Raw genomic sequence first — 10,819 nt, 5'->3', positions numbered from 1 at the left:
TTTTTTTAATATATATATAATTAATGTTAAACTCAGATCAACTCAAGATTAACTCTAATCTAAGTTTAGGATTTGTCTCTGCTTGGTTCAGCCCAGTACAACTAAACTCAGTTCAGCTCAGTTGAACTAAACTCAATTCACATCAGCTTAGTTCAGTTCAAATTCTTTCATTTTAAATCAATTCAGCTCCACGTGGCTCATCCCAACTCAAATCAGTTATTCAGTAAAATGCTGGTCAACTTGACTAATTTATGTTAAACTTAAATCAACTCAAGATTTGTCTCTGCGTGGTTTAGCCCAGTTTAACTCAACTTACTTCAACTCAGTTAAACTAATCTCAATTCCCATCAGTGCAACTCAGGTTCCACTCAGTTCCCCTCAACTCAACTCAGCACACTTACATTCAGTTCCACCTATATCATTTTAACCAACCTAAACTAAACTGCACTCATTTTTTTATTCAGCTCAGGTGCATTCCACCGTATCTGAGATTGGTTGAACTAAACACACTTCAAATCAACTCATTTATGCATTTAATACATTTAAAAGCTTTAATACATCCAGACTATTAGGTAAACATAAAAGTGTTAAACAAACCAAAATACTCTGTGAAGCATTTAGGTGCTCTTGTGGGGGGGGGCTGGTGTTAACTTGTGGTTTCTGAGGCTGGTAACTCTGATGAACTTATCCTGTTTAACAGAGGTCCCCTGTTCAACTCCTGTTCTTCCTTTCCTGGGGCGATCCTGATTTTTTTGATGGTCTTTGTGACTGCACTTGAGGATGCTTTCAATTTTTTTTTATCTTTCTCGTTGACTGACCAAGAACATTACTCAAATAGAGCTATTCACTGTATACCAACTATAGATCTTTACAACTTTACAACTGATGCTCCCAAACACATACAGAGACAAGAAATTCAAGTAATTAACTCTTGACAAGTTCAGCACAGCTGTTAACTGAAAGCCATTCCAGGTGATTCTACCTCATAAAGCTAACTGAGAAAATGCTAAGATGTGCAAAGCTGCCATCTAAGCAAGATGTGCTACTTTAAAGAATCTAAAACAAAAAACATACTCTGGTTGGTTTAATACGTTTTTGTTTACTAAAGATTTTTTTTTTCATAGTTTGGACAACTTAAGTATTAGGCTACAATGTAGAACATTAAAAAAAACAAACACTGAATTTAAGGCATGTCCAACATTTAACTGATTCTGTATGTAATCCCAAATTAATTTTCGTAACAATTCAAATATGTAGATAGCAAGCAGAGTCATTTTACAGGGTGGAAAAGTGTTGAGTTGAGTTTTTTCTGGGAAATGTGAAATACACCAAAGAAAAGAAATTCTAAGGGTTAAAACGCAGCAGAAACTAGGCCAGAATCTCAGATCTGATACTGCAGTGAGTTTCTGCATCACGCGAGGATGGAGATTTTGGAAGTGAGCTTTTGGGACAGCGGTGATGCTTCTTTCGGATCGCTCCGTCTCCCCAGGTGAGTGCTTTCTCATGTTCTCCCGGCCTGTAGGACCTATTAACCACACAAAAGCCGCTGTTTACCGCCGGCCCCGCGCTGTCTTAAAAGTGCTGAGCTCTTCAGGGAGAGTGTGTTCTTCCAGATTTAGATTCAAAGCCACACCATGAATACTCCATAGGCCTCGCTTCACTGTGCTGACCGCACGCTCTGATAGGCCGAGCTGGAGCTGACCCGAGCCGGCCTGAGCTGCTGATCCGCGGTCCGGATACATTATTTATCTGTTTCTCTTCAAATGAGATTTTGATGTTACGATGATATCTAGAGATACTGTACATCTGAAATTCCAATGTACATAGTTTTTACTCCCAAATATGCACTCTAAGCAAAACACCTCTGTTGAAAAGTGGTAAAAAAGTTTATTTTACAATAGTATAACTCAACTTATTTGCAGTCAAAAAATAAACACTAACTGTAACAATAAGTTAACTCTGGAGTAATCTATGTTCGGGACTCAGACACAGTCTCAATCTTTAAGTCTAGACTGAAAACGTACTTGTTTAGTTAAGCTTTTGGTGATTAATGTGTTTCCTTTTAGATAAGGCTGCAGATTCAGGGGTTCATGGACAAAGGGAATTGTGGTAAACTGAGATGTTGATGCTGTTGTTCTCCCACTGCACATGGTCACTCAGGTTTGTGGACGGTGGAGTGGGTGGATGCCAGTGTTTCAGGGAGCCTCCGTGTCTATGTTACCTTCTGGCTCTCGGCCTTTAGTTCCTGGAGTCATTAGCCACACTCTGATAATCATGCTGATCATCATCCGTCTCACTCTCCACTACAGATTACAGCCAAGCTTACATGAACTCTAACTGCTTCCATTAGTGGCGATGCTATACTTTTAAAATTAATTTAAAAGCCGTTTGACCAGTGGTAGGATGGTCCCCCCTTAAATGTGAGTCTTGGTCCTCCCAAGGTTTCTTCCTCCTCCTGCAGCTCTGAGGGAGTTTTTCCTTGCCTCTGCGCTCACTGGGGGTTCTGTACTCTGTATTTTGTGTGTTTAATGTTTTGCCTGATTCTTTGTCCTGTGATCATGTTTCTGTATAGCTGATTTGTGACAACGTCAGTTGTAAAAAGCGCTATACCCTAACCCTAACCCTATGAAGGTGGTTATTTATATAATAAATTAGGGGTCTTGTCAGGGTGGGGTGCAGGGAGGACACGGAGGCGGACGCAAATGCAAACAAAAGGGATTTATTAACAAAAATAGATAGAAAATACACTGGGATAAACTCAAAACAAGACTGAGGAAACTCGGGAAAACATGGAACACTGACAGACGTTAAACGTACAAGGATCGACACCGGGGAAATGGAACACGGACCTTAAATAGAGGTGCACACACACAGGAAACATGAAACACCTGGGACGAAGGGGCGGAGTTACAAAAGAACACAGGTGAGTGGAAAAACACAGGCAGAACACAGGGGCACGGGTCACGTGGGACAACACAGGCACGAGGACAGACAGGAAACAGGGCCAGGACCTTACAGGTCTAAAGATGTTACACTAAGGATCAGTCTGCCATTTCTGTAATTTTGGTTGAGAACCTCAGACAGTACACAGCATGCTTAGCCAGCAGACTTTGTCTGACTGAGGGATCTGTACCTACTTTCAATGGCAAGTCAGCAGAAGAGGGAGATGAAAGTTTTTCTATCGCAGTTAAGCATGAACTAGCTTGTTTGTGTTTCTCCATCAGGCGCAAGCTAACAATAAGGCCAGCAACAGCATATTTGCATAAAAGTAACAGAGCCCTTAAATGGCTCATTCTGAAAGAGACTGAAACGGGCAAGAGTAGAGTTGATGAGATCTCTTCATGTGAGAGTGATTTTAAACTTAATGAACATGTTTTGTATGGCCCATAGAACTGTTCTAACTTGTGTGAAAACAGATATGATATGTCCCTTTTAAGTTAAGAAGTTTTTTGTCTTTTACAGTAAACTTACTGTTTCTGAGACCCATGATTACTTACGACCACAGTAATGTGGCTTTTAGGGCATCTGATATGGACACTCAGTGAAGCTCTGATTAGATTCAGCGACTGGAATCAAGTTATTGGACTTTAAAAGATGAAGAGATAATACAGTCTTTAGCAGGCAGAACTGACTGCATTACTTTACCATGCGATGGATCTTTAATGACATTAAGGCTGTCGGAGGGTCAGCAGTGCATCTCTAACCACTGTTCCATGAATGCTACCTGATCTGATTACACAGTAAGTTAGCCAATAACTGCACGTTTAATTCCATTTAGCACTTCAGCGCTAACACACTGCTAACACTAACATTACAATGAACCACATGAACATAGTTGGTCTTAAATAACCTTTCTAAAAACTTTCAAAATGACTATAAAAATACTTGATTGAGTGAAAATACAGTTTACAGTAGGTTTTTCTATTCAAGTGGCCATTCAGTGGACACACTAGATATCATTAGTGTTTTTTAATAAAGAGGCAGGAATTAGTTAAAACACAAATAAGAGAATGTGTTTCTAATAAAGTGGCCAGTAAATTAAAATAAAAAGTGGAGTTGGTGTTTCTATAGAAGTGGCAAATGAGTAGATGCATTAAAAGAGTAGCTGTCTCCAATAAAGTGGCCATTGATTAGATGGTAGTGGTTAGGTGTTTCTAATAATGTGGCCAGTGACTGGAATGACAAATAGAGTAGGTGTTTCAAATAAAGTGGCCAATGTGTGGAAGCTCAAAGCACTGTAGGAGTTCCTAAAGTGGCCAGTGAGTGGAAACACAAGGTGCAGTAGGTGTTTCTATTAATGTGACCTGTGCATGGAGGGTTAAAGTACTCTATGGGTTTCCCAATAAAATGCCAATTGAGTGGAAGAACAATGTAAAATAGGTGTTTCCAATAAAGTGCCCATTGATTGGGAGCACAAAGTAGAGGGTAGGTGGTTCCAATAAAGTGGCTAGTAAGTGGAAGCATAAAGTAGAGTAGGTGTTTCTATTAAAGTGGACAGGGAGTAAACACACTAGATATTGTATGTGTTTCTGATGAAGTGGCCAGAGTGATTGGAAGTACAAGGTACAGTAGGTCTTTTAATAATGTGACCAATAAGTGGAAGCACAAGGTATGTGTTTCTAATAAAGTGGCCAGTGAATGGTGAGGGTTCCATTCAACAGACCAAATGTTACTACATGTGGTCTAGATATAGTCAAAAGTTTTGGAACACCTACTCATCCATTGTTTCTTCTGTAATCAGAGCTATTAAAAGAGTTTATGCAGAGGATTTATTTACATTCAGTCAAGAGCATCATCCTCATGTCATGCCCAACCCTCCAACTCATCCCTTATAGAATTATTCATTCCAGAAAACACAGTTCTACAGCTCAGTGCTGTAGAGGCCCACGCCTAGCACTAGACATGGTGCCAGTAGGTGCATGTGTTACCGAAGACGGAGGGATGGAGGAGGAGGGATGGACGTAAGTGCAAATAATATATTTATTTAAACAAACAAGATAAATCAAAGCAAACAAAACACGGGAAACGCAAAACAACAAGGCCAGGATAATGTCAAACTAAGAAACACAGACTACTAAACTAAGACTAGGATACAACAAGGATACGAACGGACAGCAAGGATACCAGGAGACAAAAGACAAAAGACTCGACACAGCATGTACAAACAGAGGGGCTTATATACGGGAGGAGAGTGAGAAACACCTGGGCTAGGAAGACGAGGGGGCGGGGTTACAAACAGGACACAGGTGAGAACACTGATGCTACAGGGCAGGGCTGGGGCGGAGCTAGGGTGGAGACAAATACTAACAACAACAATAGCACATGGCTGTGAACACTGACAGGAAAACAGAGGGGCAGGAGCACAAGAGACCAAATGAGGGAGAAACAGAAGACAGACAAAGGCTAAACTGTGACATTACCCCCCCTCAACGGCGCCACTACCAGAGGCGCCGAGAGAGAGGGAACAGGGACTGGACAGGGGACACGAACGGAGACTGGACAGAGGACTGGACATTAGACTGGGACAGAGACTGGACTGTGGAGGAGAACATAGACTGGGCTAGGGGCTTAGACTGGACAGAGGGTAGGGACTGGACTGTGGACGGAAACAGAGACTGGACAGGGGACCGAACAGGAGACGGAGACTGGACAGGGAACGGAGACCGAGACTGGACAGGGGACAGGACACAGGGCTGGACAGGAGGCTGGACACGGGGCTGAGACTGGACAGGGGGCTGGACAAAACTGGACCGGGGAACTGGAACAAATACCTGGACAGGGACGGACACAAACACAGTGACAGGGACGGGAACAGGAAAACCACCGGGGACAGGAATGGGAACAAACACAGACACCGGGACCAGGACAGGGAGAGACACGGGAACAAACATTGGTGGGTGCCCAGGACTGGCGAAAGTCTGTACGGAAGTCCAAGGAGCCAGCCTGGGCACAGTTCTGGGGGCAAAGACAGGGGGCCTTGGGGCAGGCCTGGGGGTATACAAAGTTCTGGGAGTGGGCACAGGGTCAGAGGCGGCCGGAGCCGCGGGCACAGGGTCTGGAGCAGTGGGTACCACGTGGGCGGCAGGCACTGCTGGTGCTGGAGCTGAGGCTGGAGCAGCGGGAGCTGCAGGAGCTGAGGCTGAGGCCGGAGGTGCTGGAGCTGGAGCTGTGGCAGCAGGTGCTGGAGCTGGAGCTGTGGCAGCAGGTGCTGGAGCTGGAGCTGTGGCAGCAGGTGCTGGAGCTGGAGCTGTGGCAGCAGGTGCTGGAGCTGGAGCTGTGGCAGCAGGTGCTGGAGCTGGAGCTGTGGCAGCAGGTGCTGGAGCTGGAGCTGTGGCAGCAGGTGCTGGAGCTGGAGCTGTGGCAGCAGGTGCTGGAGCTGGAGCTGTGGCAGCAGGTGCTGGAGCTGGAGCTGTGGCAGCAGGTGCTGGAGCTGGAGCTGTGGCAGCAGGTGCTGGAGCTGTGGCAGCAGGTGCTGGAGCTGGAGCTGTGGCAGCAGGTGCTGGAGCTGGAGCTGTGGCAGCAGGTGCTGGAGCTGGAGCTGTGGCAGCAGGTGCTGGAACTGGAGCTGAGGCTGGAGCAGCGGAAGCTGCTGGTGCTTGAGCTGGAGCTGAGGCTGGAGCAGCGGGTGCTGCAGGTGCTTGAGCTGGAGCTGAGGCTGGAGCAGCGGGTGCTGCTGGTGCTTGAGCTGGAGCTGAGGCTGGAGCAGCGGATGCTGCTGGTGCTTGAGCTGGAGCTGAGGCTGGAGCAGCGGGTGCTGCTGGTGCTTGAGCTGGAGCTGAGGCTGGAGCAGCGGGTGCTGCTGGTGCTTGAGCTGGAGCTGAGGCTGGAGCAGCGGGTGCTGCAGGTGCTTGAGCTGGAGCTGAGGCTGGAGCAGCGGGTGCTGCTGGTGCTTGGGCTGGAGCTGAGGCTGGAGCAGCGGATGCTGCTGGTGCTTGAGCTGGAGCTGAGGCTGGAGCAGCGGGTGCTGCTGGTGCTTGAGCTGGAGCTGAGGCTGGAGCAGCGGGTGCTGCTGGTGCTTGAGCTGGAGCTGAGGCTGGAGCAGCGGGTGCTGCTGGTGCTTGGGCTGGAGCTGAGGCTGGAGCAGCGGGTGCTGCTGGTGCTTGAGCAGGCGCGGCGGGTGCAGCTTGAGCAGGCGCGGCGGGTGCAGCTTGAGCAGGCGCGGCGGGTGCAGCTTGAGCAGGCGCGGCGGGTGCAGCTTGAGCAGGCGCGGCGGGTGCAGCTTGAGCAGGCGCGGCGGGTGCAGCTTGAGCAGGCGCGGCGGGTGCAGCTTGAGCAGGCGCGGCGGGTGCAGCTTGAGCAGGCGCGGCGGGTGCAGCTTGAGCAGGCGCGGCGGGTGCAGCTTGAGCAGGCGCGGCGGGTGCAGCTTGAGCAGGCGCGGCGGGTCTAGGAGCTCGTGACCTGGGAGTAGGCACAGGAGCAGAGGCTGGACCCCCAGGCACAAGAACTGGGGTAACAGCAGGCACAGAGTCAGAGGCGGCCGGGGCCGCGGGAACTGGGTCAGAGGCGGCCGGGGCCGCGGGAACTGGGTCAGAGACGGCCGGGGCCGCGGGAACTGGGTCAGAGGCGGCCAGGGCCGCGGGAACTGGGTCAGAGGCGGCCGGAGCCGCGGGCACAGAGTCAGAGGCGGCCGGAGCCGCGGGCACAGAGTCAGAGGCGGCCGGAGCCGCAGGCAGCGCTGATTCAGAGGCGGCGGGAGCCGCGGGCAGCGCTGATTCAGAGGCGGCGGGAGCCGCGGGCAGCGCTGGTACAGAGGCGGCGGGAGCCGCGGGCAGCGCTGGTACAGAGGCGGCGGGAGCCGCGGGCAGCGCTGATCCAGAGGCGGCGGGAGCCGTGGGCAGCGCTGATCCAGAGGCGGCGGGAGCCGCGGGCAGCGCTGAAACAGAGGCGGTGGGTCCAGCTGGCGAAGAAGCCGCTTCAGCAGGAGCTGAGAGTGCGGCTGCCGCCAAGATCCGGACAGGAGCTGCAGATTCAGCAGTGGGCGTGGCTGTGAACACCGGACCGGAGCTTGCTTCCGGAGCCGGAGTCGAAGATCTGGAAGCCAGCCGCGCTGGAGAGCTGGAAGCCGGCCGCGCTGGAGTGCTGGAAGTCGGCCGCGCTGGAGAGCTGGAAGCCGGCCGCGCTGGAGTGCTGGAAGTCGGCCGCGCTGGAGTGCTGGAAGTCGGCCGCGCTGGAGAGCTGGAAGCCGGCCGAGCTGGAGAGCTGGAAGTCGGCCGGGCTGGAGAGTGCGGTGGAGCTAACATGCTAGTTAGCTTAGCTGGAGCTGGGCCGACACTCTCCACCCCGCGGAGAGGCGCCGGGAGCGGTTCATCCCCCCGAATTAGCTCCGCGAGGAACCGGAGATATTCCAGGTCCGCCTTCCTCGTGGCATTCCATTTTGCTACGTCCATATTTAGGTCGAGTCTTATGTTACCGAAGACGGAGGGATGGAGGAGGAGGGATGGACGTAAGTGCAAATAATATATTTATTTAAACAAACAAGATAAATCAAAGCAAACAAAACACGGGAAACGCAAAACAACAAGGCCAGGATAATGTCAAACTAAGAAACACAGACTACTAAACTAAGACTAGGATACAACAAGGATACGAACGGACAGCAAGGATACCAGGAGACAAAAGACAAAAGACTCGACACAGCATGTACAAACAGAGGGGCTTATATACGGGAGGAGAGTGAGAAACACCTGGGCTAGGAAGACGAGGGGGCGGGGTTACAAACAGGACACAGGTGAGAACACTGATGCTACAGGGCAGGGCTGGGGCGGAGCTAGGGTGGAGACAAATACTAACAACAACAATAGCACATGGCTGTGAACACTGACAGGAAAACAGAGGGGCAGGAGCACAAGAGACCAAACGAGGGAGAAACAGAAGACAGACAAAGGCTAAACTGTGACAGCATGTTTGTATATCTTCTGCTCCAGAGACTCATATTCTATTGGCTATATTTCTCATATACTAAACAAAGGACTACAAAAGCTGTGTATGTACATTTGCACGTCTGTGTCAGTAATGGGTGCAACTTACAGTAGCTGAATGTGTACTGTATATTATTTAGAATGGGTGTCCACAAATATTTTGACATGTAGAGTAACATTAAATAAAAACAACAAACCGTCTAAAGCTACAGAGCTCTATGTGTGTGATTTTTGGTAGTTGAGGTCAAGTCAGAAGCAAGATGTTTATTATGTGAGTCCAATTCAAGGCCAATACTTGTAGTAGTTGAGTCCATGTCAAGACCAAGACTTTCAGTAGTTGAGTCCATGTCAAATACGAGACTTTTAGTAGTTGAGTCCATGTCAAGACCAAGACTTTTAGTAGTTGAGTCCAAGTCAAGTGCAAGACTTTTAGTAGTTGAGTCCATGTCAAGTACAAAACTTTTAGTAGTTGAGTCCAAGTCAAAACCAAGACTTGTAGTAGTTGAGTCCAAGTCAAGTACAAGAATTTTAGTAGTTGAGTCCAAGTCAAGACCAAGCCTTTTAGTAGTTGAGTCCATGTCAAGACCAGGATTTGTAGTAGTTAAGTCTAAGTCAAGACCAAGACTTTTGGTAGTTGAGTCTAAGTGAAGACCAAGACTTTTAGTAGTTGAGTCCAAGTCAAATGCAAGACTTTTAGTAGTTGAGTCTAAGTCAAGACCAAGACTTTTAGTAGTTGAGTCCAAGTCAAGTGCAAGACTTTTAGTAGTTGAGTCTAAGTCAAGACCAAGACTTTTAGTAGTTGAGTCCATGTCAAGTACAAAACTTTTAGTAGTTGAGTCCAAGTCAAAACCAAGACTTGTAGTAGTTGAGTCCAAGTCAAGTACAAGAATTTTAGTAGTTGAGTCCAAGTCAAGACCAAGCCTTTTAGTAGTTGAGTCCATGTCAAGACCAGGATTTGTAGTAGTTAAGTCCAAGTCAAGTACAATACTTTTAGTAGTTGAGTCCAAGTCAAGACCAAGCCTTTTAGTAGTTGAGTCCAAGTCAAGTGCAAGACTTTTAGTAGTTGAGTCTAAGTCAAGACCAAGACTTGAAGTAGTTGAGTCCAAGTCAAGTACAATACTTTTAGTAGTTGAGTCCAAGTCAAGACCAAGCCTTTTAGTAGTTGAGTCCAAGTCAAGACCAAGACTTGTAGTAGTTAAGTCTAAGTGAAGACCAAGACTTTTAGTAGTTGAGTCCATGTCAAGACCAAGACTTGTAGTAGTTAAGTCTAAGTGAAGACCAAGACTTTTAGTAGTTGAGTCCAAGTCAAGACCAAGATTTTTATTAGTTGAGTCCAAGTCAAGTGCAAGACTTTTAGTAGTTGAGTCCATGTCAAGTACAAAACTTTTAGTAGTTGAGTCCAAGTCAAAACCAAGACTTGTAGTAGTTGAGTCCAAGTCAAGTACAAGACTTGAAGTAGTTGAGTCCAAGTCAAGACCAAGACTTTTAGTAGTTGAGTCCAAGTCAAGACCAAGACTTGTAGTAGTTAAGTCTAAGTGAAGACCAAGACTTTTAGTAGTTGAGTCCATGTCAAGACCAAGACTTGTAGTAGTTAAGTCTAAGTGAAGACCAAGACTTTTAGTAGTTGAGTCCAAGTCAAGACCAAGCCTTTTAGTAGTTGAGTCCAAGTCAAGACCAAGACTTGTAGTAGTTAAGTGTAAGTGAAGACCAAGACCAACAGCTGACTGTTGACTATAGTCAGGGATTTAATCAGTCAGTAGCACACCTGCTTTGTATTTCCTGCTGCAGTAGTTTACTAGAGAAGCTGCGTTTGTGTGTGCAATGGGTTTGATTTACAGTCACTGAATTTATACCTTCTTTAGAAGGGCCCACAGATTGAGTATTATTGACTAAAAAACAGC

Source organism: Astyanax mexicanus, chromosome 17 (assembly GCF_023375975.1).
Source record: "Astyanax mexicanus isolate ESR-SI-001 chromosome 17, AstMex3_surface, whole genome shotgun sequence".
In the NCBI taxonomy this organism is placed as follows: Eukaryota; Metazoa; Chordata; class Actinopteri; order Characiformes; family Acestrorhamphidae; genus Astyanax; species Astyanax mexicanus.
Note: the sequence above shows the minus strand (reverse complement) of the source record.